This window comes from Scardinius erythrophthalmus, assembly GCF_964197995.2.
Source record: "Scardinius erythrophthalmus genome assembly, chromosome: 19".
NCBI lineage: Eukaryota > Metazoa > Chordata > Actinopteri > Cypriniformes > Leuciscidae > Scardinius > Scardinius erythrophthalmus.
In genome coordinates, this window is record NC_138239.1 from 10,248,700 (window position 1) to 10,260,291 (window position 11,592).

General features: G+C 37.0%; 2 long non-coding RNA genes across 2 annotated transcripts; one reads left to right on the top strand and one right to left on the bottom strand.

Moving 5' to 3' along the window:
- The first annotated feature begins 382 nt into the window (after positions 1 to 382).
- On the top strand, positions 383 to 2,692 carry LOC308707495. The gene is made up of 2 exons (XR_014032173.1): positions 383 to 895; positions 1,044 to 2,692. It is a non-coding gene; the product is annotated as an uncharacterized lncRNA (long non-coding RNA).
- Positions 2,693 to 7,217: 4,525 nt separating this feature from the next.
- On the bottom strand, positions 7,218 to 11,577 carry LOC308679674. The gene is made up of 3 exons (XR_014028836.1): positions 11,527 to 11,577; positions 10,604 to 10,648; positions 7,218 to 8,718 (listed from the first exon to the last, which is right to left on the bottom strand). It is a non-coding gene; the product is annotated as an uncharacterized lncRNA (long non-coding RNA).
- Between the last annotated feature and the right edge of the window lie 15 nt (positions 11,578 to 11,592).

Sequence of the window (11,592 nt, forward strand, 5' to 3'; positions counted from 1 at the left end):
TTAATGCCGTCGACCGGACTCAGACACAACGTGCACGGCTTGATTTTTTTTTTTTTTTTTTTGCCCGATCTGGCATTCAGTTTCTGAACTGTGTAGGCACAAACCAACAGTTTGGTGACGCCGTCTGAGCCCATTATGTCATCATTTTTAATTAGTCACGGTAATACCGTATACCCCGGTAAAATTGGGAGGGGGTTTGACGGTATCAAAATTCGAATACCGCCCAAGCCTATGTTGTATTATGGCTGTTACTTGAAAGCGTAAATGAACAAAAGAATTTTGACCATTGTAATTTGTGTCCTGATATGTTACATGGGGTTAGCATAACATCAAGATTAATCTTATTATTATTTCCTCCAGTCAACATAGAAAACCTTGATGGTCAGGAACTAACACAATGTGTTACTTCAGCATAACTGTAGTGAAGAAGAAAACTGTTAACTTAAAACAGCTATCAGACATGGGCACAAAACGCTTATATGCTGCTTTGGGCCTCCCTCCATAAAGTCATCTCAGTGAGCCGTCATGTTGCCTCAAGTCGTTTTATACAGAAGCTAGCCTGGTCCCATGTCAGCGATACACATAAAAATGGCAACCATCCTGCTATGTAGATTTTAATAGGTTAGTTCTTTGGCCTTATTGAATAATCTTAACATAGTTTGTCTTTAATGTAATCTCTTTTGTATTTTGAGACGTAGACAAGGGAAATGAGGGACTTTGCTGTCTCTTAAGAAGAAGACTGTCAGAGGTGTCAGAAAGGTTCCAAGTGGTCCTCCAACAGTATAAGACTGCCTTAGGTCCTGAGGCCTCTGTCCTTCTACATGTTGAAGAGGAAGATCAAAGTGGCCTCAGTAGTCCAGACACCAGTGAGGATGAAGAGGAAAACACAATTTAGGTCATTTATTTATTTATTAATATGTATGTTTGTTAGTTTTTGGAATAACCCCCTAATACTGTTATTCTTAGTAATTTATTTGTGTATTTTATTTATGCTAAAACAGCTGAAATTCAGCCTCTTATTATTGTTTTCTGTATTTCCCCAGATGGAAGCTGAACGAAGGACTGTGTTGAAGGAAATGGACTTGCCCTATATCTGTGTATTATTAGTATGCTGATTTACCTCATCAAAATCTGTGTGCATTATATCTTGTTGAAAATTCAAACTGTAGGTGCGTCCCAATTCGCATACTATCCATCCTAAATAGCATTCGAAAATAGAATTAGTACGTCCCAAATCGTTGAAATGAGTGTTCCAAATATACCCGGATGGTCTACTATTTCCGGTCAGAATCCGAAGTGCAGATCGATGCACACTATAACGGCTAATATTGCCCACAACCCATCGCGCGTTGGACGAGGATTCGGTTAGAACTACAAACACGAGTGAAAAGTGTTAAAAAACTACAGACATGGAGGACGCGTGAATCCAGCGGTTATGTAGAGAGGTTTAGATAAAGGGGTTAGAGTGATTAATTATCAGTATCTAACCTGACGAAAATGTATTTATTCAGTGTTGTCTACATTATATTGCATCTGCAGATGCATTGTGGACTTTTGTAAAGATACGTTTTAGCCATTAACTTTTACATCATTATATTCAAATTGCAAACACATGAGGAGAGTCTCCGCATGAAAGACCCACGACTGGCAGATCAACGTGCAACTACATTTCTCTCCGAAACGGTAGAAAATAAAATTAGATTGAATGGAGAATTTTAACAAGATGATTGACAGGGCAGTTAACGGTGACATGATGCACGCGACAGATCTGTCCATTAAGATGACAAAGTAGTATGTCCCAAAGCTAGTATGTCCTAAATTTAGTAAGCACATTGCACAGTTCAATGAAGATGCACAAACCTACCAGTATAGGTGCACCAATCTTAGCCAAAAATGTCAACTTAGCATGTATGATATTACCAGATGTAATTACTGGGCTCACATGATATTTGGGTAGTGTATTCATACTCTTTTAAGAGAGACTCCCCTTGATTGTGGTGACCCTGTGACCTTTCCTTTTGCACCAACATCAGGCCAAACTTTTGACTTGCATACAACAAATGTTATGAACCAATTTTTGTATTTTGCTGAGCAATGAATCATGTCATTTTTGTTGACCTCATGACATTCCCTGTAGCACAACCATTAGACCAGAATGTAAAATTTGACATTGTATTTGATATTGTCTAATTGTGCAGATTGCCATGAAATCTTGTAAGCACATGATGACTTTGGTGACCTCATGACCATTCCTTTATCATCACATTTAGGCCATGATGTAAAAACTCATTCTTGATTACTTGCATTTCTCCACATTTACTTATTCTGCGGTGCAGCAGCAGTGTCTGTGTCTGTCTATGTCATTTTTTTTTTCAGAGGCTGCCTATGGATCGCTATTTGATTGAGTGTATTATACTGTAGGATATAACTGTTGTGTAATTTTATATTACTGCACAGATGCATTATAGTATGTAACAGAAAAATACACTGTTTTTTTGTTATGATTATTCTTTATTGTATATTATTACAGATGACTTGATTCTCTTTTCTGCTGGAGCTTTTCAAGTGAACTTAACCTCACAGTCCAGTGTTTTTTAAATACAGCCTTATGGCTTGTTTGACAAATATGCATTTGGTGTATTTTCAGTAGTATTGTTGTAAAAGACAAGAAATAAAGTATTTCCAAAGATGAGCATTTTATGTTTTTTTCTTTTTCATCCATTATTATTGAAAAATAAGATTTTATATTTTTATGGTTGATAAAAGTCAATAGCTGGAGAAAAAAAACATCACGTATTTATATGTGGAATTTTTTTTAATTTAACATCACACTGCATTATTAATTCATTACTTTAATGCATGTCTTTTTACTTATTTTCAAACCAACCTGGCTTGTAATTAAACAAGATCGATCTAGTATAATAAGTAATGTGTATCTAAGGTGTGTTAAGGCATGTTACAGTTTTACTCGATTGCTGAAACACTAACCCTAACCCTAAAATTTCAAAACCATAACACCATTCATCAAAAAGCACACCCTTTTCCCCAAACTATAAACACTATTCCCCAGTTTTGACACATGAGTAAGATTTCTTGAACTTTCACTGCAAAACTTTACACACATATCCCTTCATTTATCATTGCCGTACACAATGTTGTAATTTAGAAAGCACTAGCATTCAGCACAGCTTCAGCTCAATTAGCACACAATCACCCAGGAGGAAACACAAAGAGTCAAAACTGGTCACACAGCAATCGAGAACCTTCAATATATCGATGAAAGGGATAAGATGAGAGGGGGAGGAGAAGGGGGAGGGCAAAAAGACAAGCAGTCTCAGATGAGATTTGTGCCTTTTTAGTTGACCATGTTCTTGTCCATGGTAGGCTATGACTAAGGAGGCTGGGCGACGAGTACAGCCAAACTTGAGAGTCACTTCACCGTCGCTTCCATTACAGTTTTTCTCAATTGTTTACACACAAATACTGGTACTTGAGACACAATGAGCACAACATGTAACGCATTCACGAACCCCCTGAACCAATTCTGCGAAACTACAAGGACAATTCCTGCTTTACACTCAAATTGCAGTTCTAAAACCATTTTCAAAACACTACACACAATTCTCTGCTTATGGCACAATTTTCATGCAGAAAATCTCTTGTTTTCACAAGGAACACACTGCCATTCAAATATGCACACTGACTCTTCATATGGGCAAACACCCGTCACACAGTTTTACAATTAACAATCAGAGCTTTAGCATAAAAGAGCAACAGGTCAGCTCTTCAATGGGGCAATGGATGCCAACATTTTTTACTGTAAATGTACACAGGCAATTCTTCTGTTGTTTTGTATGTAGACAACTCTATGTACAACTTTTTAATTGGTTGGGATGTACACTGTGTACATTGTTTTTGTGGGAACAATAAAATGTATTTGTTACCGTGTATTTGTGTGTTCTGAGTATAAAAACAATATTCTCAGATATTTTACAACATTTATGTATGTACTGTCTGTAGTAAGTGTAACACTGAACAAGAAAATACCTAAGTCATTATGATGGATGGAGAAGAAGTGTTTTCCATTCATCATAGTGTTTTACACTGAACACATCAGTGTTCAACTGGTTCTTATAAATGTCTATTCATATGATGGTTTGTGTGTGTCATTTGAAAACAAAATACCATTTTGAGAAGAAATAACATTGTTTTGAATGTAAAGTTTCATTTTGCAGGAGAATTGAGGGGTTTTGCCCATTGTGTGTGTGTTTTTTGATTTGTGTGTAGAGTTCTGAGAATATGAGGCATGCTTTCAGAAAATGTGTGTAAACAATCAAGAAAAACTGTATCAGAAACTTCAGGGAGGAAAAAAGGTACAGTAGGGGTCAGACTGCTCTCTACTGTAACTTTTGAGTGCTGTACTCTGTGCTGTGACTACACATACTGTACATGTATGGTGGCTGTTGCACTATACTACTTTAATGAAAAGAAATGCATCAAATTGCCTCACATACAGATATATGCTTCCATTTTATAAAAAGGATGCATTATCAGTGCTTCTAATTTTGTAGGACACGATGGATTGGAAGAAGTCTGCCTGCACATTTCATTTCATGCGTCCCAGGGGATTTTACCCCCAATGACTGGTTAGGACCAAAGATGGGATGCTGGAGCAGAATCATCTTTATTGGTGTTATTTGGTGTATTGTTTTGTATTAAGGAATGAAAAAAAAAAAATTTTTGTTGTGTTTGAATTTTTGAATTTTTGAATTTTTGTTGTGTTCATCATGTGAAAACGTTTTTGAAGGAGAGAACCACAACCAACATCGCTTGCGTATTACCGCATTAGTTTTTGTAGTATTGGTTTGCATGTAGCCTATCTCACCAGTGTGTATTGTAGAGTGTGTTTGTTTTTGAGATTCTACATGGCTCCTAAAAAAACTACAGTTTGTGTATATAGTGATAGTAATGATCAAAATAAAAAAAAATCGCTAGGATCTCAGGTCATTAAGTATATTTAACTGATATTGTAGTTGTAGGACAACCATCAGGGCCATCTCCAATGTACGCTATTTATAAACTACAATTCCCACAAGAGACGCGCCATAGAACTTCTTACAAAGTGTACAAATCAGCCACCATACTTGTAGTTCTTCTGGTTTCCCGACCAGGGTTATAAAAATGTGTCTTTACTATTATATATATCAAGAAACATACATTATACAGCCAAAACATACATTATGCTGCATTTAGATGATCAGGGTGAAACAAAATCGCCAGGATTTAACATCTGTGGTTTTAGCTGGTAGGCTATAGGCTGTAGCCTACAGTAGAAATGAATTCGAGTTTGTCGGCGGGAGTTTAGTCCTTCAAAGAGCGACCTTTAATTTTTTATTATTATTATTTAATTATGGCCTCCACGTGTTTGTTTTGCCCCCTGCCCTGATGAATGTAATAAACTGCTGTGTATAAATATGTCAGCATTAGGAGACAAAATGTGCGATATACTGTCCAGATCAAGACCTTCACAATAAATCAATATTTGTCTTTTAACTAGTGACAAAAACTGTTCTATTCTAGAAGCTAAAATCATGGTGATCCATGTATCTTTATAATTAAATCAGTGTGTGTGTGTGTGTGTGAGAGAGAGAGAGAGAGAGAGAGAGAGAGAGAGAGAGAGAGAGAGAGAGAGAGAGAGAGAGAGAGATCACGTGTGTGAGAGAGATCAAAGTGTGACAGATGGAACTGGTACTTCAGCCAACAAGCGGCTCCGCACAGTTCTATGCTTTATCTTTTGAAATATATAAAACCATTTATTTTATTTGGATTAAATATGCATGTTTTTTTCATCAGATTTACCAATTGTTATAATTTGTTTGTGCTGGTCAATTATGAACAATAGATAAAACTGAACTGCAAGCAAAAACTTGGGGCCGAGGGGTCACTGTTTCAAATATTTGAGGGGCTCCTCCCCAAACAAATGTAACCTCACTCCAATTTTTTTATAAAACTTGAAGGCCCTGATTAAATTATATATAGGCTACATTTTCATTTAAAAAGAATCCACTTGTAAAGTTAAACAAATTCCACATATAAATATACTCAATGAAGGTTGTTTCTTTTGTCTCAACCACATCATCATATTGTTTTGAATTTGATGTATGGAAAAGTAAAAACAAAAATTATCATCTTTTGCAAGTGTTATCATAGTGTATTTGTGGTCTTTCACAAAAATATAAGTGAAAATACACCAAATGCTTATGTATTGCTTTATTACTCACAAGAGGCTTAAAGGGTGATCAAACAAATTTATTGACAAGGTGCATGACAAGTAGAAACTATATAGTCTTTGGCAATTGGAACACATCGAAACATCGTTCTTTTAAAGGTGTACTGTAGAGAAATGCATGATATGAAGAGGGATATCCCCTACATGGAGCCGACACTGGTGGTGGTGAAGGGGTGAGTAGCAATGCTGAGATCTGGATGAATGTGGAGCTCTTCTCCTGATGAGCACAGCGGAGGGACCTATGACACGATTGGCTCAAGAGGGTTGAGAAGAAAATACATTTGGTTTAAGACGTAAAACGCCCAGTCAGCTGATGAGTTTGGAGTAGAAGAGAGTGAGAGAGAATGTAAAAGATATAAAGTAATGAGTGAGTATAAAGAAGGTCAGTCTTATTTGTTGAACTTCATATTTAAGCTTCATGTCAAACAAGCCATAAGGCTGTATTTCTTAACAGTGCACAGTGAGGTTAAGTGAACTTTGAAAAGCACAGACAACAGAACATGAAATCAAGTTACGCGTCAACTGTAATAAAATAAAAGTGCAATGTATAATCATGAAATATGAAAACATGCTTTTGAATAACATCTGAAGAAGAAAATTCAGTTGGATTAAGTACATTTCTAGTACAGCCCTCTCGAGATTAAACTCCAGGTCACATTCTTGGAGATTTTCACCTTTTCATTACTACAGAAAGATGAGATACGACTTCAAATGCAAAACAGAAACAATTGAATAAATACGCTGAAACCAAAATGGAGTTCAAAACATACATTTTATTTATTTTCATTATTTCGGAGAGAATCCTTTGGCTGCCAGGACTGGGCCCACTGCTCACCACTAAAAACAGAAGGGAATTTTTAGGGAATAACAGTTTAATTTTCCATCTATGAAGGACCACCACCTTCATGCATGCATTAATGGTGGTGGTCCTTCATAGATGGAAAATGAAACTGTTATAGTTCTGTAATGATGTGTGCTTTACACTTGTTATAATGCTTGTTTAATCTGAAACAGAACGGATTAATAGAAAAAGTATTGTAGCCAACCCCCCTATCTCTAATTCATAAAGCAGAAGAACAGAGAAATACTTACCATACTGGACAGGGCTCCCAGTCAACCAACATTTCTGCTTTGCCCTATCAAGAAAAATAAATAAATAATTCCATTCTTAGCATAAGGCTATTATGTCTGGTTATAGGCACTGAGTTTCATTGATACAATGGGTCATTATTTTCAGTAGACACTCCTTTCTAAACTGTAATTCAAAAAAGACCAAACACATAAAAAGCATCTACCTAACAATTATGGTATGTATACTGTAATATGTATTTGCCAACTCACAAGGAAGTTTCTAAATCCTATATTGCACTCTGCATACTGCCTACACTCTGCAGTTCCTTTATGACTGTCTAACCTTTCTCACTCTTTCTCTTACTACACTCCTGATGGGGAAAGCCTCTAGGCGAGTGTGGTAGGAGCAATCTGTGAACAAAAACACGTTTCAAATACTTATTAGTTAGTTTAGGAACAAAATAAACACAACTATGAAGACTTACAACTATGAATCACTTTGTGATTTTCTAGGCTGATATGGCTAGGAACTATACTCTCATTCCTGCGTAATAATCAAGAAACTTTGCTGCCGTACCATGAGTCCAGCAGACGTAATGATATGACGCAGCGCCTGAAAATAGTCCCCAGCTCGGTAGACTAGGGTCGACCATTTTCAGGCGCTGCTACATATTACTGTATTTTGACTGTACAACTATGGGGGAGTTGTAAAATGAGCCTATTTCCAAAAAAAGTGGAGTATCCCTTTAAGTAGGGAGCAGACTTGCAAGGATGACAACAAGTGATGTTTATCACTAATCAAAACATGTACCATGGAACCAAATCACTAATTTCCAATGTGGTATGCTTGCTTGAATAACCATACTACTGCTAAGCCACAGCTCACAACTGAGAATACTCCACTGCTGCTGCTTCTACTACTACAATGCATTTTGGTCAAATTAGACTAATTAAGCCTGTTGGATTTTATAGGTTGTCAATTGTACTAATCTCACTATTACTATTATGTACTACTATTATTATTATTATTATTATTATTACTATTCTATATCTATTATGAATAATCATGGTTATGTGTGCTACGCTGGACTAGCTGGACTGGTCAAGACATTTACATATTGTTGCCCTGTTGCGGGTCGCTAAGTCGCTTTGGATAAAAGCTTTTGCTAAATGATTAAATAAATAAATAAAATTTTGACTAATTGTCTGTTTTAAGTAGTTAAAAAAAAGCAATGGAACTATAGCAAATAAACCGGGGTAAAAGTTGCAATGTATAGCAAAGTATCAATCATTGCATTTACATGCAATGCACTTACTCTTTTGTGACCTTTTCCTTTCCGGCATATGCCTTGGTCCCCCTGTGAGAAAAAACAAAAAACAAAAAAACACATTTACATTAATTAGACAAAATGCACTTTGTAATGTCTTTTCAACATAAATATGTGTCCCTGACTCCCTGGTGTGTCTAGAGAGTAGAGACCCCTGAAATATGGAAAAAGACCATCCTCTATTTCAGTTAATGTGTCTGCAAACACGCTGTTTATATTTGGCTCCACATTTTACATGACATGCAGGCTGAGGCTCATTAGAATAGTAATCATAGTAGGCTTATAGAATACTCCATCTAAAACGACTCGTTTCAGACAGGGTCTGCATAAAGGACCAGTTCAAGATAAATAAGGATTTTTTTTTAAGGATAATGCAAAGCTACTCTAGTGGACTATCAGAACAAAAATATAGAACTGGAAATTAGCATAATAGGTCCCCTTTAAATTCTATTTGCGTAATTCATTTATTTACTTAAAGGGTTAGTTCACCCAAATATGAAAATTCTGTCAGTAATTACTCACCCTCATGTTGTTCTTCCAACCCCGTAAGACCTTCGTTCATCTTCGGATCACAAATTAAGATATTTTTGATTAAATCTGAGAGCTGGATCACATTTCCATAGGCTACTAAGGGATTGAAACTTGCTGGCCCAGAAAATGTATTAAAGAGATTGTTAATATAGTCCAAGTGACTCCAGTTGCTCAATCTTAAAGGAGTCATAACCTGTAATTTTCACTTTTCCACGAGAATCAATGTATGTTATGATTGCCTAACGATTATACACTGGCCGGGAAGCCGATATTTAAAAGTGAAGCGTTTGTTTACCCCAGGATTCATCAACCAGCAAGCGTGCACGCGCACTCAAATACGAGATTTTAATTTCAGCCCCGACTTGACGTCATGACGGGGCAGGATATACCATATATGGACACCGCAGACCTATGCCGCGGGAAGCCTGCCCTGCCCCTTACCCCCTCATATTCAATTCAGTCGCGAAAGATGCAGAAACGTAGTGCACACGTGAGTTGCTCTGTTGTTGACTGCCAGAATCAACATGTAAATGTGTTTTCTCTACCAAGAACGGACCTAGCTATCAGGGACCAGTGGATTAAATTCATTTTTAATGACGCGGTTCCTACAACCCTTCCCACTGGCTTAACGTTTGGTGTCTGTGCTAACTAAACATTTTACGCCGGAATCCTTCACAAATTTGGGGCAATATCAGGCGAAGTTGGCATCGAAGCTCGGGAAAAAGGGGCCATTTTCAACAATCAGAGACTTGCCTGCAATTGAAACGGTAAAGGCCCGTTCACACCAAGCACGATAACTATAAAGATAACGATAAAGATAACTATATATGTGTCCACACCAGCGACCGATAACGGACTTTTTATTCTAAGCACGCGCGCGCCCGGATGATCCAGATCCATTTTAAATGCGCGAGACCTTTAAATTAGAATGGATTCTGATTGGCTGTCAGTGTTTTATCGTTCGACAGCTGGAAAAAAATCGTTCTGAAAGTGATCCCTATGATATCGTTCCTCATATCTTTATCGTTATAGTTGTGGTGTGAACTCTGTTATTCTTTAATATGGAGAACGATTTTTAGAATTATATCTTTATCGTTATCTTTATAGTTATCATCCTTGGTGTGAACGGGCCTTAAGACTGTGTTTTTATTGCTCTACTGTGTGTAACAAACAGCAGCTAACTGCTAATGTGGCTATTGTATGCTAGCGGGAGTATTAGCTTCGAGGTAAACATGAATGTTGGAACAACATGAGGGAGAGTAATTACTGACAGAATTTTCATTTTTGGGTGAACTAACCCTTTAAGAGAATCTGCTTGACTAATGAGCTATGGTAACAGTTATCAGAACCACCAATAATTACCCAACAAACATTATTTACATACCTGACTTTTTCTTTTTGCGACTTGCAACTGTGCCCCTGGCTGACCCTGTGAAGACAGCAATGGGTTTGGAGAAAGAAAATTACTCATATACCAAATAAATCTTTAACTTATTATTTAAAATACTGAAAGACCACAACGTCGCACAAGTGTGGCAGTACATGTATTAATAGGTGTAAAGTACATGTAGTCTTATTGCGATTGAATTAAGGTTGCTCCATTTACTCCACGTGTTTCACTTTCTCGCTTATGTCCATCCTGTTTGTGATAATCCTAATTTGTTTCAACAAGAGCTGATCCTTCGCTGACTTGATCAAGGAACGCAAGGGGTGGGAAAATGGTGGTGTGGTTGTGAGCATGAAATGTGCTCATCAAATTTCATAGCAATCTGATAAATTGAGATATGTTGCCTTCAAGTTTAGTGTGCATGGGACACTGACATTCCCAATTATTTTGAATATTCAAATTATCCTAATATCTTTAATCTTTAATTTTGGCCAAGTAATTTCAGCATTCGATTAGTAGCATTTTTTTTTACTTTTAGATTTATAATAGACTCACAAAATTCCTTCCAAAAGCCCTAGTACAGAATCGGATAGACCATCTAATTATGTAATATCAGATCAACTTTTCTAGCAGATTATCCATGGAAAATGAGAACCTTGTGAGTTTTAATTTATCAACCAGCAAAAAAGTTATAGCATGGTGTGTTTGAGTTCATTTCCCCTACTTGACATCATGCATCCTGCATTGTGACTATTTCACATGCACACATTGCAATGTCGATGCTGAAAAGAGCCCTAACCTGCATCAAGCTCTATGGGGGAAATAAACTGGAAGTCAAGTAAATTCAAGGTAACCCATTGGTCAAACACTTTAGGCCTTTACAAATATAAACTGTAACTCTTTAAATTTGTTCTAATTACCTTGCCCCTCCATTGGGCTCGTCTGCTCCACCTGCCCCTCCACAGGGCTCGTCTGCTCCACCTGCC